This window comes from Pinus tabuliformis, chromosome 6 (genome assembly GCF_031772625.1).
Source record: "Pinus tabuliformis cultivar Carrire ecotype Pingquan chromosome 6, CPIR1, whole genome shotgun sequence".
NCBI lineage: Eukaryota > Viridiplantae > Streptophyta > Pinopsida > Pinales > Pinaceae > Pinus > Pinus tabuliformis.
The window spans coordinates 245,778,430-245,788,706 of record NC_142292.1 but is presented as its reverse complement, the minus strand read 5'-3'; positions in this window follow the sequence as shown (position 1 = coordinate 245,788,706).

Genomic DNA, 10,277 nt, shown 5'->3' with positions numbered 1-10,277 from the left:
TTAACAATACTTCACGATATCTGAATGGTTGTTAGGTCTTCAAGGATGTCCTGCTGCAATGCTTCCTTTGATTTGATTCTTCTGCTCTTGAATTATTACTTGATGTTGTACTTGAATATTCTTCTCCCTGCATGCAAAATTTGCCCGGTGAAACCAATCCCAAAACAAAACAAAATACCCTTCAACTTACCTCTGCTTGCAAAACACATGTAAGTGAATAATAATTAATAAATACAAATTAAAATTACAATGCGTACCGGAAGTGTGCTTGTCACTTTTGTTGTTGACTTGTTGCAGTATTAGAAAAAGACTCCCACTCTTGATATAGGCCTAGACTCTATGCAATACTATATCCAAAACTGAACTAAAGATATATATAATAAAAACTGACGAAAAAGCCTAGACTTGTGATGGACCAAGTTGTAAGTACAAAAACAAAGATCATTCTATCAACTATGACAAGATAAGTAACATGAACTTACAACATCATATAAATTTAGTAGACTTGGTGTAGCATCAAGAATATGTAGCATCAAATGTGTAGTATCAAGAATAAGACATCCTAAATGTGGTATCAAAACTAACTGTGACATATAGAGACATAAAGATATAACTGAGACCCTGTATGTACTTACATTGTCCTACAAAAACATATGTCAGAGATGATACTCATATTTAAAATGTAAACACTAATCATATATACCTTGTTGTAAGAGACTTACCCTTGATTGTTGATGTGTGGTCCTTACTGCAGTGATCCTTGAATGAATGCTTTTTTTTGCCTTCTAGGAGCTTGATATTGAATCTATTGCATCTATGTAATTTCAGATCTCCAAGGTTTGAAATTGTGTCATGTGGTAGCCCTCTGAGTCCTCTTTCCAACCCCACAAGTCTTATCAAGATTGGATTATTCATGAAAGTTTTATTCCCAATCTCCCATGATGACCTGATTATAGACATTCAATATAGAGAACTTGTACGAAGTGCCACGTGTCACTATTGCAACCTCGGCCCTAAAAACGCTACTCAAAAAACTACAGTTCGTCTTATTTCTGTGACTATTTATGAAATTTTAATCCAATTCTCAGAGAGAAAGTTATGACGATTTTTCCAACATCACCTGTTTGACACATGGAATTCATTATCCTACAAAAACCCTAACTTTATTATATCATATCTCTGAAAATATAGCGAACCAAGATCTGAAATTTGGTCATGAGGTTCATCAAGATTTCATCTCAAATGGGTTTTAATTTAAGATTTTGAAGCTTTTCAGAAAAAAAGAAAAAAGAAAAAAAAAGCTATATTGAAACTTCCACGATGACTTGTTTGAGGCCATAAAATCCCTACTAGAGGAGGATATGAGGGTCATTGTTTATATGAATGTATTGAGTTGAGAGTGTACTCAACAAGTGAAAGTTGGAGGGATTTTAGGAGCAAAAAAGATTTATTAATTATTGACTATTCAATTACCACAACCAATTTTGAGTGCCATGCCACAACCCCATAGGGTTTTAGCCCACTAGCTGGGGTTACTAACTTCAAACATGAATATCTATCAAACCATGAAAAATTACTTGGTGTGCCATATATCAACAGAAACATCTTGACGATTAGAATCCATATAGAATATCCTTGACTCAAAATAGAGTAAATTTTCAAGTCAAAATGCCTTTACAAGATCAGGGTAGCCCCTGGTGTTGCTTGGGTTGACATCAATGACAACCATTGATCAATAATATGTCCAATCCTTTGATGCCATAGCATGGTCTTTTCTCTAGAGACCACTAGATTTTCAGCTCCACTTTCAGGAGCCAAAAAATTGTTTTACCCTCAATAACAGTGCTACCCAGAAGCTTGTACAAAATTCCAATCCAAACTCCCCATGTCAATACCAGTGCTCCCCAAACCATTTGTATGTATCTTTATCTAACACTATTTTTACACCTATATCATCCATCTTGCTTATAGAAATTAGATTTTTGGCCAATGCAGGAATATGTAGAAACCAAGAAGTGCTCTAATCCTTCCACCTTGCAACTTTAGCTTGAATTTTCCATGTCCGATGATTTTTGCCTTCCTATCATCCCCTAAGAAGACATCATCACCATCATATTTCTCATACTCGTAGAAACACTCCCTATGGGGAGTGAATGAAAGGATGCACTTGAGTCAATCAACCATGCCTCATGATCTACATGTGTACTCGAAGAAGAAGCTAAGTACACATCCCCACCTTCATCTGAGGTTGTTTTTGCCTCTTCAGAAGGAGCATCATCAGATCCCTTTAATTTCTCATGAGTTTTAGATTTTCAATCCTTTTTGTAGTGCCCTTATTTTCCACATTTCCAGTGTACCTTTACATGTTTTTCTGGAGATTTAGATCTCCCTCTAGATTTAAATATCCCACTCGAGGACCTTTTTTTTTTGTTCTGAGACCATCCTCTTATAGACAAGTCATCTCCATTCTGACTCTCCATATTTTTCCATCTCATATCCTTCGACAACAAGGATGATACTATTTCATTAAACTTCAAGGTAGTTGTATTACTATCTATAACAACAACTAGAATATCCCACGAATCTTGTAGAGAACATAGCAAACTAATGCACTTATCTTCACCTATTTTTTTATATCAATAGATAAAACTAGCTTATAATAGTATTAAAGTCGTTCAAACGCTCTATTACTGAGTCTTCATCCTACATCCTCAGGCTATACATCTTTTTCCATAGGAATAGTTTGTTCACTAGAGACTTGGATTGGTACAAAGTCCCTAACTTGTCCCACAAAACCCTCATCATATCTTCCCCTGATACATTCAACAATAATGAATCTGAGATACACAACCGTATTGTGCTCTTTGCCTTCTAATCCAACTTTGCCCAGTCTTATGCTGACATTTCTATTGGTTTAGTACCCGGATCTACAATGATCCACTGATCTTTATCCACCAACAGATCCTCTATCTTGAGCTTCCAAAACTCAAAACTTTGTCCATTGAATTTCTTGATATTTATCTTTCCGCTATGTTCCATCTTCTTTCATCGCAAGAATCGATCCTACAGATCTCCCATTGAATAGGGTTTACCACAAACCATTGTACAAAAATTACCTGAAAACAAATTATTCAAATAGAAAAATAAATAGTGGTGAGAAAAGAAAACAAATATACACAGAGATTTTCCCCTGGATCCCAAAACTGAGACTACCAGATTAATTTTTCATTATTTTCCTTTCAATGTTACAATATATATTGTAACATTTAAAGGAAAATAATGAAAAATTAATCTGGTAGTCTCAGTTTTGGGATCCAGGGGAAAATCTCTGTGTATATATATATATATATATATATATAGATACACACACACATGATGAAACATTCATAAGCCCCAATCCATTAACCCTGAATTAGAACATCACTGTAGTTCCCTTGACCAGATCTATAAAATGCCATGGGAATAAAACCATCATTCCCAAAACCATGTGAAAAACCCATGAACAAAACCATGGGTAGGTCCACCCACCGTCGTGGAAAGAATATAACACATACCCAACATTTCTTGCAAGGATAAGATCAATCCTTGTCTTCCAACCTCTAAAATTTAAAGCTCCTTGTAACTTATTCTCGGATTTTGTTGTGGATTGCATAGATATAGATCAAATTAGAGTATGTCTCTTTTCAACAGAGTCTCAATCTCAAAAAATGATCTTCTTCAGTCCCTTCCTTCACCAAAGCTCTCATATGTTAGAAATTCCAAATTAATGAGGAATACCTTATCTTGATAATTACTTGTGAATATTAAGTTCTTTTACTATCTTCACTTTTTCTTCATCAAGCAATTATATAATAAATGAAGCAAGATCATAGTCCACAAGAAATGAGAGACACAAATTTATCATGGGAAAACCCTCAAGAGGGAAAAATTCAACAACCTTATTCTTAGAAAAATTCTTCAAATCAACAAAAGAAATCAAATTCAAATTGGCCATCAACAAGTTCTAAGATATCATCTCCTCTTTACAAAGTTTTTGTTCCTTTTTCACAAAGTATCTATTCTTCTAAATTCTTTGTAAATTATCTTACGACAAAGCTCAAATCCCTATGATATTCCAACTAAGAATACCTCAATAATTTCATATATGTTCCATATTAAGGATAGGATCACATGCTTTAGACCTTTTCACAAAATGCATACTTTTAGACTTCCACAGAACCACATAGTAGACTTCAGTCCTTTCCTTAGGATCATTGAAGTTGAACAAACTTCACAAAATTCAGAAATTTGGACTTCCATATAACTCTAACTTTTAATAACATAATTCAAATTTCTTTAGCAAACTTCAGATATACATTTAGGATCTTCAGATGATCTTAAGACATTGATTCTTCAATAATTGTTGATGTGCTTTAGGACAAACTTCAGATGAATTTTAGAACTCGGATTTGTACATACCACAACAATAGGGAAATCACTTGTTTAAGCCCTCAAATTATTCTTTGATGATCTTCGTGTTAGCGCTTGAAATTTCACCTCAGGCTGAGAAAGGTAAACCTCAAGGCAACATCAAACCATTTAGCCTCGTAGCTAGCCCTACGGGGCAGGAGAAGGCTCTCTCCGGTCTATCTCGTGAAATCTTCAATAGATGAGATGGCCAATAAGGTAACACTGATATTAGGCTAGTAAACTGATTTAAAAGGTTGATTTGGGGTTTTTTGGGTTTTTGGTGGCAAATTGAGGAATTACAATTTTGGGTGCGGGGATTTGACACAGTTTTTGCAGGGGGTTCTTTGGGGCGAGGTAGGAGACCGTATTGATGCCTTTGATTGAGGTGAGTGGATGGAAAAGACCGGTGAGGAGCTAAGGAGAGCAAATAATACTTTGAATTCTCCTTAAACAGTAGAAAACATAGAAATTAAACAAATTTAAAAGCAGAGCATGGCAAGCATGAATTCTTACTTTAACACTTCATTTGTTTAACATGCAGAAGGAAAGAAAGGAGATGAATCACATAACACACTTACAAGAACATTAAGAAGCACTCCATCAATACATGAGTCCACAAGAATCCCAAAGAGGACTGCAAAACCCTGGTCTTCCTTAGCCAAAAATTGCAGAGATACAGTGAATAATACAATGATATCTTCTCCCTCAAAAGTCCAACCATGAAAATGAGCAAGAAAGTACATAATATAGATGATCTAACCTCTTTCCCTGCCTCCATGGGTCGAGCTCACTATCCTAGGAGCTGTTTCAACCACTTCTAAACGAAGCACTACAAACTAGGCAGTCAAAACAACTTGCCTCTATAAGCTAGGAAACCAATTCATTCATTTAATTTTCACCCTTTTCATGAATGAATCTTCTAGAAGAGTTACATAAGAGTAAAAGTGTCATAAAAGTACAATAATTACATCAAAGAGAATCATAATTCACCCCAAAAAGTCAAACTGGGTCAAATCTGCGTTTTCTGAGCTGTACAGTGCATTTTGGCAAAATCTGCCTTACGGTTCGCGCGCCTTTGGAGCCATGTTTGGGGCACTTTCAGGTGTCCAAATTGGGCAAGAGTAGGCTTGTTGGAAAGGTCTGTGAGTCTACTTTCCAACCCAACTAGAATTTTTGAATTTAGAGTTCATTTTCCCTGTCAGAAAATCAAATCTCCCAAGACTGCTTTCTGCAATTCAAAAAAGTGGCAGAAAGTCATTTTTTGCTAGTTTTTTGACTTTCTGGAGGCCTAAAACTTCACCAAATCTCAAGTCCATCCATGAGCATATGTAACTTTGCATGAAAAATCTGGAAATGCTGAGTTTTGGTCAAAAGGAGTTTCCCTGATGTAGGGTCGCGCGGGGGGTGAGACCCGTTAATGGGAAAAACCTGCAAATTGCCTGAAAATGCCAAAATTCACCCAAAATTCTCAAAATTTCTTGGGATTTGTGCTGTGGCAAGGCTATTTAGTGCCTTGATCCTTGAGTGAAGCCTCGGCCAAGATGTGGAGGGGATCGGGCCTCTTTCTTCGTTTTAGTGCCTTGGTCAACCGCCTTTGATCCAGCGATTGTACTTTTGACATTTCTCTAAAACCATGACACCTGTGCAAAAAGTGAAGGAGGTTTTTCTTGTTTGGAATGTTTTGGACAAAAACCTCTTTCAGTTTTCTAAAATTATTCCTTGATTGCTCTGAAACAGCTTTTGAGTGCGACTTGTCCCGATGTGTGAAACAAGGAATTTTGTCGAAATGAAGCGAAATGAAGGGGATAGGGGCTTCTAAATTCTTGGGGAAATTTTTGGAAGTAGGGAGGGATGTTAGGAAGCAGGGGAAAGTGGAATCTCAGAGATTGAGTGAGGGGAAGGGGTCCAAAAGGGCAAAACACAGGCCCAACCTAGAAAATTGCCAAGTTGTAGCTAGAAACTAGGGTTTGTGCAAAAATGAGGAATTTGGCGGATCTAAGGGATGGGAAGTGTTTGATAAGGTACTTTAAGGATAGGGGAAGGTGTATGAACATCAGGATACAAGTTTTGCCGATGATTTGATCGTCCAAGAGAAATTGGCTTCAAAACCCTAGGAGAGGGAAATGACCTTGCCTAGGCACAACTGAAGCATGAACAAGGTGTAACATGACCCAATGGAACCTAATATGATGATGATAACCCTCTGAATCATGATACACTCAGCTGAATGATGACATGGACTGCCATTTGGACAACTTTAAACCAAAGCAAAGTGGAGCTTTTCATTTGTAAATGAAGGCCTTTGAGAATGCAATCATGATTTCCTTTAACCATGGCAAGCAAGAATTGTTTAATATTGAGGGCCTACCTTACGAATTTTGGTGATTTATGGCTCCTTGGTGAATTTGCAAGCAGTTTTACAAAGAGGGCGTTGACGGGTCGCGCGCCTCACCCAACGGGTCGCGCGCGCTTGACGGGTCGCGCCCGTTACAATTTTGCACTGGCGGAGGGTGCCTGACGGGTCGCGCGCCTCTGACGGGTCGCGCGCCTGGTTTGACGGGTCGCGCGCCTTTCAAGCTCACAAATTTCACTCAAACTGTCTTGCAATCAGTTGCTCTATCACTTGGATGCATAATGAGGCTTGATAGAGGGAGATTAGGGCTTTTATAGCATTGTTTGAATTAATTTCATGTCACAACCCACATGGTTTCCTTTTATCCTGAAATTGGTTGATTTGATGCTTTTCTTTGATAATTTTTGCAGGGACAGCATCTGAGGGATCTTGGCAAGGGAGCCAGGGTTTCATACTGTCCTTGGAAGCTTTTTGAAATTTCATCACTTTTTACAAAAATTTGAAAAATGACATGAACATTAACTGTACAAAATTGAAATTTGCGAAGAAACACCTTTAAAATCATCCCTTTGGCTGGCTGAGCACTTATTGACCTTCAGAGACATGACCTTGTAAACCATTTTGACCAAAACCCTAGACCTAGGAATTTGACCTCAAGACAAGACAAGACAAGCTTGAAAGTGACTAAGGACTGAAATGACTTGATCCAGCAATGCCAAGAGGGGGACAAAGACACCAGCTCCTGCATCAGGGTTATGGCATGCCTAATAGGATGCAAAAATTGACACTGATGAGACACCTACTAATGCAAATGCAAAGACCTTTGATCACTGATGGAGGGCGACAAGACCGACTCTAACATTGGCTCCAATGGGGATGGGAGCTCCTTGGAGGTACCAAGAACCTCAGACCATTGGGAGAGCAGACCAGTGCTTTCATCCATTGGGCAATGGAGTCATTATTTCGGCAAATGACACAAGACTTTGACTCATTTATTGACTTTGACAATTGATTGGACTTTGAACTAACTTTGACACAAACTAACTCAATGGCAAACTGAAATAACTTGAAAAAACTCACTCAACAGACCAAACATAAATGACTCATGACTGACTTAACTAAAACAAAAACTTACAAAGCTTATTGAAGGGCAGCAGTCCATCAAGATTTGAAATCATGATGACAACCACCTGCATACTAATGAAATATGTACAATCATGTATAATGAGCTTTCCAATGTAACCAATCCAGCAGATGGCTACATACCAAATTTCTGCTCTCGCTTATCTCGAGCAGGCGAAACGATGAACCTGTAGGTAACTCAAAATAACCACTGAAACCAAAGCTTATGATAATGAACCAGGCAACATTTATCTTTTCTAATGCTTGCAGAAGAATGCCAAAGGGATCTTGATAATCCTGAAGCACTACCTTGTTTGGAGATCCAGCTGCAAAAATATAAGTACTCGCTTCATTCTGATCTGAAAGAACAGTGGGTTGCTGATTGATAGGAAAGCATAGAGAAGTATAAGCTTCTGCCATATGAGTGTTGGCTGTAAATTCCTTGACCGTGAGAAATTTTGACATATTGTCTCTCTCAAGCTTATATTCCTCAATTTCATGGTCTAGGTCATTCTTAAATAGAAAACAATCCTCAAGATCATCAAACATGACAGCCTCATCATCTTCATGAAAGAAAATATTATCTGTTTGCTGATCTATAAAACTAATTACAAGACTGTCATCATTTTCAAAAGAGGAAGAAGTTTCACCAACACTTTCGTGACCATGTGCACACTGCCGATTTTCTTTAGCTTGGGTTGTAGCATGACCTTTCAAAAGCTGATCTATCTCCTCTTCAGACAAAGGAGATAAGACTTTCTGTTTCCCTTTGCTCAAACAAGTCTTGTCTTCTTGAAATAACATTTCAAAACATGAAAAATCTGAATGACAATCCTGATCTTCTGAAACTTGGAAACATTGTTGATCATCTTCATATGACATGGCAATCAAACTATCCAAATTATGATTGAAAGAAGAGTTTTCACTTACTTGAACAAAGATCTCATCTTGCTGTTCATGAGCTGGCTGAATTACCTCCTCATGCAGGCTCTGTTCTGATGGCATAAGGACATTTGGATCAAGAACTTTGTCTATGATCTCAACAACAAAACTCTCCTTTTCAGGATTCGGCACAAGGTATGCTTGGTCATCACAATCTGAATCTAGAACTGAAATAGCTGTCCTAACATTATCACATTCTGCAACCTGGTTTTGTTCTGTGGGCAGATCTGAAACAAGCTCTTCTCTTTCATCAATTACAGCCATATGACCATCTTCAACCTGCTGATCTTGATTCTGCTGCAAAATATCCTGATCATTTTGATGGGTATCCACTAGGTTCTCATCATGTTGCTGAAATGGATTCTCATACAAAGCCTCCATGATCTCAACATCCATAAAATTATCATCTTCATAATATGTCTCAAGGCTTTCAATAAAATTATAAGCATGCTTGCAACAATCTTGAACTAAATTTAATGATGGATAAGAGTCCTTATATTGTTCAATGAACATAGCATGAAAATCCTTTAAACAGTATATACAAGCAGGCGGCAAACTTTCATACCATGATTGGGCTTCACCTTCCAAAGTGGCCAGGAATATCTTCATCAAGCAATCTTCAGGAAAAAGCACCTTCAACTTGCGAATATGCATATGAAATCTAACTAGATGTAAAGCAGCATCCTTCTTACCATCATCATTAAATGTAGGCAAATTCCTTGACCAATCTACCTTCGGAATTTTATTTGGAAAACCAGGGATGTGATCTCGGCTCAAGGGAGCATATCTTCTGGCAATCCGATCCATCTTTGAAAATCGCAAAGCTATTGATCTTCCTGCAGTGAAGTCACCATGAGCATAGGTTGCTGGATTCGTCAGTGAAAGGAGTCGCCAGTGAATGATTTCAGCCTTTCAAGTGTCTGATCGTTGTTCACCATCAACAATCAGATCTGAACTTGATACATGTACTGGGGTAATTAACAAGTTAGATGTCACGATTACAAGCTAGACCGGAGATTGACTGAAGCAGCGTTTATCTACTTCCGCTAATGCAAAGCAAAAGCGTTTCGAAGGCTACCTGGCATAACTTCAGGCTCCGTCTGTAGCTTATAAAACAAATGAAATCAACCCACGAACAATTTTTTCTCCCCAGTATGGTCGCCAATATGTTAGCGCTTGAAATTTCACCTCAGGCTGAGAAAGGTAAACCTCAAGGCAACATCAAACCATTTAGCCTCGTAGCTAGCCCTACGGGGCAGGAGAAGGCTCTCTCCGGTCTATCTCGTGAAATCTTCAATAGATGAGATGACCAATAAGGTAACACTGATATTAGGCTAGTAAATTGATTTAAAAGGTTGATTTGGGGTTTTTTGGGTTTTTGGTGGCAAATTGAGGAATTGCAATTTTGGGT